The sequence below is a fragment of the Lissotriton vulgaris genome, chromosome 12, assembly GCF_964263255.1.
Source record: "Lissotriton vulgaris chromosome 12, aLisVul1.2, whole genome shotgun sequence".
Taxonomy (NCBI): Eukaryota; Metazoa; Chordata; class Amphibia; order Caudata; family Salamandridae; genus Lissotriton; species Lissotriton vulgaris.
The window spans coordinates 120,069,549-120,083,019 of NC_141700.1; positions in this window are offsets into that span (position 1 = coordinate 120,069,549).

Genomic DNA, 13,471 nt, shown 5'->3' on the forward strand with positions numbered 1-13,471 from the left:
TTAAAAGCTGTTTCTGGTTTGGGCTCCTCCTCTACCCAGTCCTTGGATGTGACAGTACCTGTGGCTCCCTTAGAAGCCCCCATACCCAAAGCTAACTCACTTCTAACTGCCACCCCGCTGGGTTCCTCAACAGTTTCAGAGGCTCCTACTGCTAGTGAGGTACCCACCCTACAGGAAGAGGTGGACAGACTGCAACAACATCAGGAAAGGAGGCGAAACAGGATGTGGCAGATCGGGGTCAAAAAGTACCAGGAGTAGGCAGTACACTCGAGGCCCTTGTCAGTTCTATAACAGCAAGGAGGGAAGAAATAAGGCGCAACTTTGCAGTCTCCAAAGCTAACCAGAACGACATAAGAGCATCCTGTGAGGTACTAGATCAAAAGGTGGGTGGTCTCTACGAAAGAACCGAAATACTGGAAAGCTCAGTGGGGGTCTTGACTAAAAATCTAGAGACTGCCAGATCTAAAATACATACCCTCCAAAGAGATGGGGAGAGTATGCGGGAGCGGATCGAAGTGTTGGAAAATTATTCTAGACGAAACAATATTCGACTCTTGAAGATCCCTGAAGGATAGGAGGGAGCTAATCTCAAAAGCTTTATAACTAAGCTATTAAAAGACTCCCTTAATCTTGATGAGACAGTTGAAGACCTAGATAAAGATATTCAACAAACACATCGTGATCCCTTCCGTTTAAATCCGGCAAGAAACAAACCTAGAAAGGTGTTAATTAACTTCTGGACATACGCACTCAAAGAAAAGATTCTGAATCTTGCCCTGAAGGCAAGAACAATGCAGGGGCCAGACTTTTCCTTTGAGATTCGGTCAGACCTTTCCAAAACCACCCTGGATAGACAATGGGAGTTGGGACAGCGTATGGACAAATTTAGGTCATTAGGCGCCACAGTACAGATGAGATTTCCGGCATTCCTACGGATTATGTATAACAATAAGATGCACAGTATTCGCTCCATACAAGATGCAGATGAGTTATTAGAATCCATACGAGACCACGCTCAGGCCCAGAATGTAATGTAATTCAGGCTTGGCTAGAGTGGTATAGAGGTGCTTATATGTAAGCCTTCCCAGCTTCCTGCTCCAATTAATGGGAGAGAGAGAGAGAACATGTGAAGGAAAAGGGAAGAGAAAGGAAAAATAGGAGAAGAAGAAAAGGGGAGGAAAAAAAAACCCAAATTACAAAATTACGGGACATAAAAGAAAAAAATATTATAAAAAAAAGGGGTAGAAAGGAAATAAAAGAAAAGGAAAAGAAAGGAAGGAAATACTATCCAAAGGTGGCTACATAACCTATATCAATTTAAAGGAAAGAAAAAGGGAAAAAAAATCCTTTGGGACATTAGTTGGGGGTCTTTTTTTTTTTTTTATTTAACGTCCATTTTACGTCCATGTGGGTCGGTAATAACAGCTCTGTACTTGTAATTACAGCGGCAGTGGGAGGTCGAAGAGTAAGGCTGTAGGCGGGCGTAAATCTGGCCAGACATCAGGCCGGAGTAAGTAGGGGGGAGGTTCCCAAGGGGGGGAAGGGGGGGTTAGGAAGAGGGGTAAAAATAGCAAAAAGTCCTCATGAGTCAGCCCTTATCAGTATTTTAGCTTGTCCTTCTTTTCAATTTCAGATTTATAATAAATTAATATTAGGATCTCGCCAGTGGAAGAGTAAAATTATGAAGGAGCCAGGGATAGACATAACAATATGACATCTGTCCACTACCTATCCTGGAATGTCAATGGTCTGCGTGTGAGAGGTAGACGAGACCGTATCCTACAATATCTGAGAGACTCTCAAGCACAGATCATAGTCCTCCAGGAGTCACACCTACTTAAAACAGAGGCCACTACTATACTCAAAAAACAGAGGTGGATTGATAAATTCTGTTCTACTGACCATAACGCGAACATCAGGGGGTAATTTTTATCTTTAAAAAATCCGCAAAGGCGCAAATTCTAGATTACAAAGAGGACCACACAGGGAGATGGCTGATATTGAGAGTCTCACTGGATGGTCAAATTCGCACCTTGGTGGGTTACTATGGCCCCAATTCAGACGACCCATCACACTTAGACGCCGTTAGGAACCTCCTGACATCAGTTCAGGATCCAGTGATCTGGATGGGAGATTTCAACATCGTGCTCAACACCAGGCTACATAAATCAACAAACTCTAAAGCCTGTAGCTCCACTAAGTCTAGGCAAACTCTTAGTACAATTATGACACAACTAGGCCTGGCAGATCTGTGGAGAGAAAGAGTTGGCAATAAAATTGGGGTGTCCTTCCGGAACAGCCGTTTCAAACATAAATCTAGAATCGACTATGCCCTTTTCAGCTATTCCCTGAAGGACACTTTGACAACAATAGATTACCTCCCCTCACACTTGTCAGATCCCTCTGCCTTAGCATTCACAATGAGATCTGATATCATGACTAAATTAACATCTTGGTCGTTTGACCGGTCACTCTTGCTTGAGGAAGAAGAGGTTAAGTTCCTGGCAGCTGAGTCCTCAGTATTTTTTGATGTAAACTTGGGCTCTTCAGCCTTGGCTGTAGTCTGGGAGGCATTTAAGGCCTTCTTAAGAGGTCATATCACTAACAGAGCCTCCTACAGGCGTAAAATATACAGAGAAAGGATAGCCAGCCTGGAGCAGGAAATGAGGCCATTAGAGCTAAAAATCGACACACCCTCGGTAACTCCAGAGGAGCAGACAAAACTGGCTGAACTAAAGTCACAACTGGAAAATATTTTACAAGAGAGACTGAATAAAAAGGTGGGAAGCGAGCAAGATCTCCCAATTTGAATTTGGAGAAGCCGCAGGGAAAGTTTTGGCATGGAAAATAAAATCTGACCAAGCCCTCAAATATATTAGAGAAATCAAGGTAGATGGGGAGGCAACGGTAAGATCTTCTAATTCGGATGTAGGTAAAGCCTTTTTTGACTTCTTTGAGGCAATTTATAGAAAAGATCTTCCCAATGACCAGTCCGCAAGGGATAGATTGCTGGAAGCAATCACGCTTCCAACCCTCTCAACAGTACAGAGTAAGTCCCTGGAGAGCGAGATAACAGAGACAGAGGTGAGGAAAGCAATTAGTCAATCAAAAAAAGGGAAAGCGACAGGCCCAGACGGTCTTCCAGGGGAGATTTATAGATCATTGGAAGATGTCATCGCCCCCGTGCTGAGGGCTCTATTTAACGGTTTTCTAATAGAAGGAGACCTTCCTCCAGAAACATGGGGGGAGACCACAATCGTGGTTATCCCGAAACCAGGAAAATCTCCCCTGGAATGCTGGTCATACCGACCGATATCGTTGCTCAATAACGATGATAAAATCTTTACAACGATAATTTCAGCAAGACGGAGTGGTATAATAGGCACTATAGTCCATCAAGACCAGAAAGGATTCATCAAAGGTCGACAACTATCAGAATTAACACACGATCTGATAGGGGCTATAGATATCGCCTCAGCCTTTTCCCTACCCTTGGCTACCCTCACCTTAGATGCAACTAAGGCGTTTGATAGGGTCAACAGGCTCTACCTTAATGACGTACTTAAAAAATGTAACTTTGGAAAGGGATTCTGTAGAACTATATTTCAACTTTACGGTGCCCCTTCGGCTAGGCTGCTAATCAACGGTGTCTTGACGGATGCCTTTAACATCACCAGAGGTACAAGGCAGGGCTGCCCACTTTCCCCCCTCCTCTTTAATCTATACATTGAACCGTTCGCCCAGGTTCTGCGGGAAGAGGCCAATATTCCATCTTTTAGTTTTGGGGAATGGGAGAGGCGGGTAGCACTTTATGCCGACGACATTTTGATCTTTACATCTGACCCAACAATGGCATTTCCGGTTGTCATCCATCGAGCAGAGGAGTTCGGGTTTATCTCGGGCTACGACATCAACTCGAGTAAAACCGAAATAATGACATTGAATATACCAGATCTACACTTGGGGGTAAGCGTTTCAACCTCTATGCGGTATCTTGGGATACGAGTTAACCAAGAAGTGGGTAATATAGGTCAAACCAACTTGGACAGAGTATTTAGTGAGAGCAAAAGGCTTTTGAGATCTTGGATACACTTGCCACTTTCTATAACGGGTAAGGTTAATTTGGTTAAAATGTGTATCCTTCCAAAGTTTATGTTTATCTTTAACGCTATTCCCCTGGCATTTGACCTTAAAACGATTGAAAAATGCCAGCGAGAAATGAACTCCTTTATTTGGAACTATAAATCCACAAGACTCGCGTGGAAAAAGCTGAGGAGGAGGAGAGAGAAGGGAGGTCTCGCTCTGCCTGATTTATTATACTATGCATGGGCCTTCCAGATGACACATTCTAGGATGCTTTTAAAAACACCAACTAATCTTCCTAATGGATCGATGTACAGAGCTATGCTAATTGGGGCAAACCTTCCTGTGGACGGATTTATGTTTAAGTTTGGAAGCCAGAAATTTTTCAAAAAAATCAAACTCAAAATTCTACAGTCATGGACTAAGGCTTGGCTTATTATCAGAAAAAGATCGGGGTTGTCCTACTACTCTAACTTCGCCCCAATATGGGACTCGCCCGGTCTCCCATCATGTTTGAGAGATAGCCTGTCCTCCATAATAGAACAAGCTGGGATCTCAAGATGGGGTCAGCTACTGAAGGAGGGATCATTAATAGCCTGGGATGAGTTATATGATCACATTGGTCCTGGGCTTTCCAGATTTAAGTACATCCAACTGGATAGTTGGACGAGATCCCAGTGCAGCAAAGACGAACATCTTGGGAAAACAAGCATTCTGGAGCAGCAGTTAGTGGAAAGATCAGGGGGAGGAAATGAGGTAGTCTTATGGTACTGGCAGATCTTGGAAGAAATTGATGGGGAATTTGCCCTCCCAGACGAGCAGTGGGGGGAGGCAACCGGCCTTCATTGTGAGGAGATGTGGCTAAATTCTTTCGCTCTTCTTCATAAAATTGTGAAACCATCATGGCTAAGAAGAAACCATTTCTTCTCAGTTCACCGTGCATACATCACACCATTGAAACTTTCCAAATTTCTCCCTGATAAAAAATGTAACAACTTTAACCTTATAGGAGCATCTGCCATTCACATGTTCATGGATTGCCCTGACATAGGCCGGTTCTGGGAAGAAGTGAAGGCTACCCTAAACTCCATTCTAAACACATCATTGTCAATAACATTACCACTTATCATCTTTGGTTTGGAAGATAGCATTACTGGTAAAGCAAGGTCATTTCTTTTTTACGCTATTTTGTTGGCCACAAGGCAAATCTGTTTGCATTGGGTAGAAAAAACAGCCCCATTGCACTCTGGGTGGCTCACATTCTTATATGAGACATCTAAGGCAGACCTCAACATATCATGTAGTAAACGTAACCTGGCTTTTTGGGATCTGTTGACCAAGTGGAGATATCACTCCGGGGTTCCCCCCCCCCCCCCCGGTCCTATGATTATGCCGTTAACACTCCTTGGACCGGGCCTAGCATCGTTACGATATTGGTCCTACAGGTTGAAAAATACCTAGATGGAGTCAGCTTAAACCCCTCAAGCTTTTGGGACTTCTCTGCTACCTTTTAAAACAACTCGAGTCCTGGCACAAGAGAGAGGGAAGGAAATGCAGTGTTGGTCCGCTCCAAAGTGAAGGACTCGTTAGGTGGTTGGCATCTCCAATATTGAGGGTAAGGCAAATGAGAAAAAAAAAGACTGTTATAGAGTTAGCAATATTATGCTTCTCATTTGTTTACTGATATTTTTTCAGCAGCCAATAAAAGAAAAGTAACTAAAACACTAAAATACCCATAAGTACCTTACAGGTCAGATGACCAACCATAGAGTGTCCCCTATATAAGCTCCAGTCAAGTTGACACTGTCCTCTTTCTTTGATAAATCATCAAACAGTTAAGACCATAAACAGCAAGCAACTTGATCCTGAAGAACCATTCTTAATGCAGAAGAACCTCCTCTTGAAGAGGCAACTTGGGCCTAGGGCATTCTGATCATAGCCGTGCCCTCACATCCTGGTCAAAAACATGCCGATGGTGAGATTGGACGTAATTCTCCACTTCTTGAGGAGGAAGCCAGGCCATAGAAATGGGGTGCACTATCTCCGCCGGCTCAAAAGTATGGAGCTTAGGTTGGGAAGGTGTCACTACATGACGCTCCCACTTGGTTTCTTGGAGGGTCTAGGCGCATCCTCTTGGGCAGACGCATGGTCCGAGGAGGTATCATCGTCATCCTCCTGAGCTATTTCAGTGACAGTGATCATGATCATTAGCCATCGCCTTGGCCAGCGTTGCGAAGTCCACCGCGTGGGGTTTCCTGGTCCCTTGCCCACTGGCTCTGGGGCGACTGCCCGAGCTGGGGAGCCAGCCCTGCTGCTGAACATAATTGCATACACGGTGCTTCAATGGGTCTATGGCCCTCACCAGGGCCATATTTACGTAGTGCTGCACTCCTGTGTCTACTGCCTCAGCGAGGTCCTGCTCCATGGAGCCAGAGGGCTCCTCTTCAAAGTATTTCTCCTCATAGTAGAACTCTGACATAATGGCACATATTAGAGTGTTAATGTACCCACCGGAGGACTGCCTGTCTCCTACACCAGGGGTTAAAACACAGTGACGAGGCTTACAATGAGTGCTGGCTTACCAAAGATTAGGGGGAGTGGAGCAACCTCAGGCAAGCCAAGCAAAGTATTTACAAGAAATAGTCAAGTTTGAAAGTGGAGGGAGGGCTTGCCAGATCCACTCTAGGCAGAGGCTATGCTTTATTGTACAGCCCCATTCACAACAGTTAGTTAATGCGGAGTGTCACCGGGAGCCAGGAGCGCGACAAATAGAATTAAGAGCATTAAACGCTGCTCTCGCATTCGTGGAAGACCGAAGGATTAGTTTGGAACGGGTAAAATGGCTGCTGCGCAGGCTCGATGCAGGCCGCTCGCTTGCACTGAAGAGGACTGCACACACGTCTTTGCTCCCTTTTCCTCTCACTCCACATGAATTCAACGGGTGCGCCGGGCGCCCGGTCCGGGAGGCAGAGCGTTCCAACACTCACTCAGCATGGTTCGCGATCGGGTGACAGCGAAATCAATGAAAGTGAAGCCGATCGGGTGAATGAGAGTTAGCCTGAAGCTACCACAATGAAAGGGAGAGCAATCACAATAGTAAATAAACTAACACAGCTGCAATGATACAATGAGCAATAATCTCTCAATCGCAATACTACAATGAGCTAACAACCCACAATTGAAGTCAGTGACAATCACACAAAAGCAAGTGTGTACAGACTTAACTGGCTGCGGAGCAGCAAAGAAAGAGGACACTGTCATCTTGACTGGAGCTTATATAGGGGACACTCTATGGTTGGTCATGTGACCTGTAAGGTATTTATGGGTATTGTAGTGTTTTAGTTACTTTTCTTTTATTGGCTGCTGAGAAAATATCATTTAAGAAATGAGAAGCATAATCCGAGCCTTCGTTCTTGACATAGAATCAGCTGAACAGTGAGGTCTTGTGTCGGTATTCACCTGTTACAACGCATTTTTTACAACGCACTACCACTACAACGCAGGCATTACAACGCATACCATTACAACGCATAGCGCTGGGGGGCGCTCTAGGATAAGAGGTAAGTTTAATTTACTATCCAACACCTTCCCTAGGGTCCACGGGGACTGGAGTTAGAATAGTAAATTATACTTACCACTATCCAGCACCCCAAAGCGCTATGCGTTGTAGTGGTATGCGTTGTGAATACCGCGTTGTAATGGTATGCGGAGTAAAAGTATGCGTTGTAACGTCATACATCCCTTGTGTCACCTTATGAATTCCTGAAGAAAGGGTAAGGTCCGGAGGTGGAGGGGGACTTCACCGAGAGGTAGGAGAATGAGTATCCTCTTCCTCTGTTGCTTCAGTGTGAACGAGGGAGAGTCAGTTGGAGCATAGGTGTCTGGTTGGTTGATGGAAGCTCAGGTGGTGGTTGATATATGCCGGATCTTGATTGTGCAGGACTTTGTAGGCGTGGGTCAGCATCTTAAATTTACATCTCGTCTGTATGGGGAGCCAGAGGCGCTTCTTAAGGTGGAGGGTGATGTGGGTCTGTCTGGGGAGGTCGAGGATGAGCCTGGGCACTGAGTTCTGTATGGTCTGCCGTCTCTTCAGGAGGTGAGTGGAGATTCCTACATGGAGCTTGTTGCCGTAATCCAAGCGGCTAGTGACGAGAGCTTGCATAATGGTATGCCATTTGAAGATCTTTTGGAGCATACGAAGCGTGAGGAAGCAGGCAGAGGAGACTGCGCTGATCTGGTTTTCCATAGTGAGTTTGCTGTCATGGATGATGCTGAGGTTCCAGGCGTGGTCTAGGAGTGGATGATGGACCTAGTTCAGCGGACCACCAGCAGTCGCTCCACGGGGAGGTGTTGTTCCCAAAGATTAGTACTTCTGTTTTGTCTGTGTTCAGTTTGAGGTCGTTGTTTTTGCATCCAGACGGCGATGCTGGTCATGCACAGGTGGAAGTTGGCTTTTGTGGTCGATGGGTCTTCTGATAGAGAGCGGATGAGCTGGATGTCATCTGTGTAGGACTTGATGTTCAGTCCATGGGTTCTGACGATGTTTTTCAGGGGCGTCTTATAAGCGTTGAATAGAGTAGGACTAAGGGATGCCCCAGATGATGTTCTTGTGTTCCAAAGTGAAAGGTGGTAGGCGGATTCTCTGGGTGCTACCAGTGAGGAAGGATGCGATCCATTTGAGGGGTACTCAAACGTAGACCTTGAAAGACAAGATCTTTGAGGACACAAGGACTTATTTACATATGTGAGCACACCACAGAAGTGGTCCCACAAGCTTATACATCTACGTAACTGCTGAGTTTCCCAGGTTTTCATTTAACATTTATTTTTCGTTTTTTCTTTTCATTTTGCTGATGTCACGTCCTGTGCTTCTCATAGATGCAACATTGTTAAGTTACCCAGGTTGATGCATGATGTGCTGCTCCAGTTCAGTTTCTTTCTTTGAACTCTGGGACTTGTAGTCCTGTGTTACAGAGGAATAACAAGGCAACTAAAAGTTGCAGAATTCAAAGAAAACACCAGGAAAGGAGCAGCACATAACACATCAACCTTGGTAACTTAACAATGCTGCATCTATGAAAGCACAGAAAGTGACATCAGCAACAGGAAAAAAAACTACAAATAAATGTAAAATGAAAATAACAGCAACACCTGACCTTGACAGCAAAATCATTGGCAAAAGTTGTGGAGTGGCACTACAATGACTCCAAAGTGGCTTCAGATCAGTGTAAGAGATCTATGGGATCGTTTCCTTTCAAGTTTCCCATAACTAATGCATGCCAGTTCATCTGAGGTGCCGGGTTTTTAGGAACCCGGTGGTGCCAGGGGATAACACCCGAAGACCTCTGAGTTCTCCCTGTTCCGGACTACAGAAACACAGAGTCTTCCAGGTGAAGTCAGAGATCAAGTTTTATTGGCTGCAACCAAGTAACAAGTGTCCTAGAAGTACAACAGCATGGGATGTAAGTTCTCAGGAGACTGTTCGTTTTTACAGAACTAGCCTTCTCCTTTTATACAAAATATTACACTTCAGGCAAGAATTCTTTGTTTTATGATGCAACCATATACATATTTGTTCAACAAAAGGAAAAGCAGAGTCATGACGGTCAGCCTATAATTTCATGTGTACAGTTAGCGATAGATTACCCAGCTCGGCCCAGAACTACCATCAGATATCGATGAAACCCCAATAAACTCGGGCACCTCCTCATCGTAAAACTGGCCATAAACAAGAGACATGGACAGGTGTATGTATGTGGATAACAGGGTTTGTATGTAGTGAAGGGTTTATGGCATGTTGTGCTTTGATGCTATCTTACTCGGCCACTGGGCGAGGGACTGTCCGAACAGGTTTAGCTGGAGGCAGTGGAGTCAGCTCGGCCAGGTCATGGGGAAGTCAGCTAAGGTGGACGTGTCCTTCCAGATCAAGCTCGGCCTTAATCAATTGACTATATGAGGGCAAGCCATAAGATGGATGCCGTTCACAAAATGGAGTCCGAGGGTTCAGGACGGAAACCACGATTTAAGGGTGATGGCATCACTCTATCACGACGCAAATGCATGGGGATAATGTCCTAATCATTACCGATCTGCCGATACCAAATTCGTCATGGTACGATGATGTTTTGCGACACGAGTGTTGGGCCTCGGTACCATATTATAGCAGGGTCCAGAATTTCAGAACCACAGACCCTCCTTTTGCCCTCATATTAGGCAGTAACTCATGCTAATCTGAGTCCAAATCTGTATTCATGAAGTCACAGAGATGCTGCTGTAGCATCATTCTGTTGCTCAATTCGTCCCTTGACGCAGGCTTCCTTACACATGATGTAGCACAGAGGCCACATATTGCAGGAGCGCACTGCACGAACAGGCAGAACATAAACAAAATGGCTAAGATCATCCCAATGAATATCAGAGTTTTCCATCCCCATGCAGAGATCAGTTCCCAGAACCACCCTAACAGGGACCAATCCCCTTTTTCCACGTGAAGGGAATCAGAGATTTTGTGCAGTTTGGAGATGGCCTGGTACACTGTCAGAGCATTATCAGGGATGAAAATGCAACAACTGGATTGGATCACTCTACATACACCACCACGGTCTGCAAGTATGACATCTAGGGCAACCCTGTTCTGAAGAGTCATAAGCCGGTCCGACTGGAGCTCAGCGGTCAAGTTACTAAGGGCACCGGCCGTTTCGGTCACGGCGGATTCAATTACCCTCGTCAACTGGCGAATGTTCCTGCTGCTCACCATAGGCCCCCAAAACGGCAGAAAACCCTTTGCGAAGTCCCCAAACTCTTGACCCGCAGTGTCGTCTTTACTCACGACACCCCTAACTGTCCTTGTCCGATGGTAATCCGCCTCGGCCGTGTAGGTGGGTGGCAGCAGAAACGAGATAAAACATGTGCCCGAGAAGTCAGGGGGCAACCATGCATACGCTCTATCGTGGCAGACGAAGTAAGTACCCTTAGCTGCTAGCAATGAAGGGGAGGTCTGAGACGAGAAAACGTAAGTCTCAGTGCAGACACTCTTTCCCAACTGAGCTCTAGGGTTTTTGCCATTTCCCTGCAGACATAGGTGACCTTGGTGGGGTACTATCCAGACTGGGGAGGATTTCTTTGCTTTCAGACTCTCAGCCAAGGAGATTCCATATTGCGTTATATTCCATCTGCTGTAAGGCATCAATTAATCTCTGGGGATCATTTTGTATGTGTCGACATCCCTACTCATATTCCTAATTCCTGCCACTAGCGCCTTGTTGCTTGAGTTTTTCCCTGGAACATGTGGTTCGAGGGCGAACAGGAACATTGCTCTAAATGCCCACAGAGAACCATGGTAACCAAATGGCAGGACAAAATACGGGATACCCCTATCTGTCGTGTGTGGCATAAGTCCACATACCCAACAGTTTGTGGTGTTCAATACAGATTGGTGCTGGTGTAGGAGCTGGACGAATGAATTATTTGCAAATTCTAATCTTCTGGCAGACTCGTGTTCAGGCAGAGGGTGGAAAGAATGTGGGGAGACAGTAGGAGGAGGTGTGGGCTGAGTGTTGTGTACAAAGGTAACTTGAAAGATGAACAGAGCATAGCCAACTAAAAAGATTATTATGCTACACAACATTAAAATGCATATTACTAAAAATCGTTTTCTTGCCATCACAGCGCAAATTCTCTTTTCAAAGTTCGTAGATCTAACACGTCTCTCTACCCTTGGAAACTCCATCCTCTAGTTGCTGCCCACGGTGGGAGATTGATTCTGCTAAGGAGTGCTTTCTGTTCAGCCCAGGGTAATTCCCTTAGACCAACCAGAACCGTTGACCTAAACGTCTCCAGCTGCACTCCCCAGACTGTCAACCGCGACCCTAGCAGCAGAACCGGATGGCGGTTCGAAAATCAAAAATGAGCAAGTTCCCTGGGCGAGAGAGCTGCAAAACCAAAAATAGTTCTGGGGGGGGGGGGGGAGAGAAATCTTATTAGTTTACTTTTATTAGTCCGTTTTTCTTGGCCTCAGATTATACCGTTGTTTCCCAGGTACGGTGTTGTCTTCAAACAAAGTTTCAGGTTCTGTAGTGTCCAACTGCATTGACGGTGGCACAAATCCTTGCAGAACTCGGTTGCTCTCCTTTTCTGTACCAGTTCCTTTTAAACGTGCATCACTGAAGGGCACGAAACGTGGCACAGACTCGGTCTCCGAGTCGGCGACGCCGTCCTGGACCCACCGGTCATAGGGAAGGGGCAGCGGGACCCGTTTGCAGTGGGCGCCGTGCACCCAATGTTTTTTCCGTGGACACGTACTGCAGAGCGGGTAGTTAGTAGGACTTGAAAGGGTCCGGTCCAACGAGGCTCCTCGTTCTTGGTTCGCCTGAAGTTCCGCACTAGGACCCAGGAACCAGGTTGAAGGGCGTGGCCTGGATCATCAGACGCTGGCGGAGAGGAGCTGTGGACCTGTTGGTGTAAAACACGCAATTTAGTTGTCAATTCGTGCAAATAGTCAAGCAGTACAGGGTTCTCTATCTTTCTTGAGCCTTGGCACGCCCCAGACGTTGGCTGGGCAGCCAAATACAATCTCGTGAGGGCTAAGTCCTAACCTAGAATGGACAGTCATTCGGGTAGACAGGAGTGCTAAAAGCAGGGCGTCAGGCCATTTAAGACATGTGCTGGCTTGGATCTTGGCCAATTTTAGTTTCAACGTGCCATTGTAGCACTCTACTAATCCGGCTGATTGGGGGTGATTTGCGGCCTGGAACTTCTGGTGTATGCCTAGACTCTCATACATTCTCTTCATCACTCGTCCCACGAATTCACTTCCATTTTCACTCCAGACCATTCTAGGCATACCATACCTAGGGAAGAATTCTTTGACCAGGGCTTTGGCAGTTGACAAGGCAGTGTTGTCCTTAAGGGGATACGCTTCCACCCACCTGGAGAAGGCGCAAACAACAACAAGCACATATTTCAGATTGTTGCACCTCTCCATGTGGATGAAATCGAGCTGCAAAACCTCGAACGGATGCGTTGGAGGCGCAAAGTGACCAGCTGGAGTTGGAGTTCCCCTACCAGGATTGTACTTCAAACACACCATACAGTTCTTGACCAAGTTCTCTGCACATTTTGGGATACCACTATTCTGCCATACTGGGGCCAACAACTTACAGATTCCTTTCACACTGATGTGAGCCATCCCATGAGCCATTGTCACCACTGCAAGTACATATGCGTCGGGTAACAGCCATCTTTGATGCTTTGACAATTCGACCCAACAACCATTCGCATCCAATCTACCCTTGCTTTCTCTCCATTCATTCACCTCTTTCTCAGTCGCCTCGGACTGTATGGACTTCACACTTTCGATAGTATCCTCACACATACCTACATCAGCAAT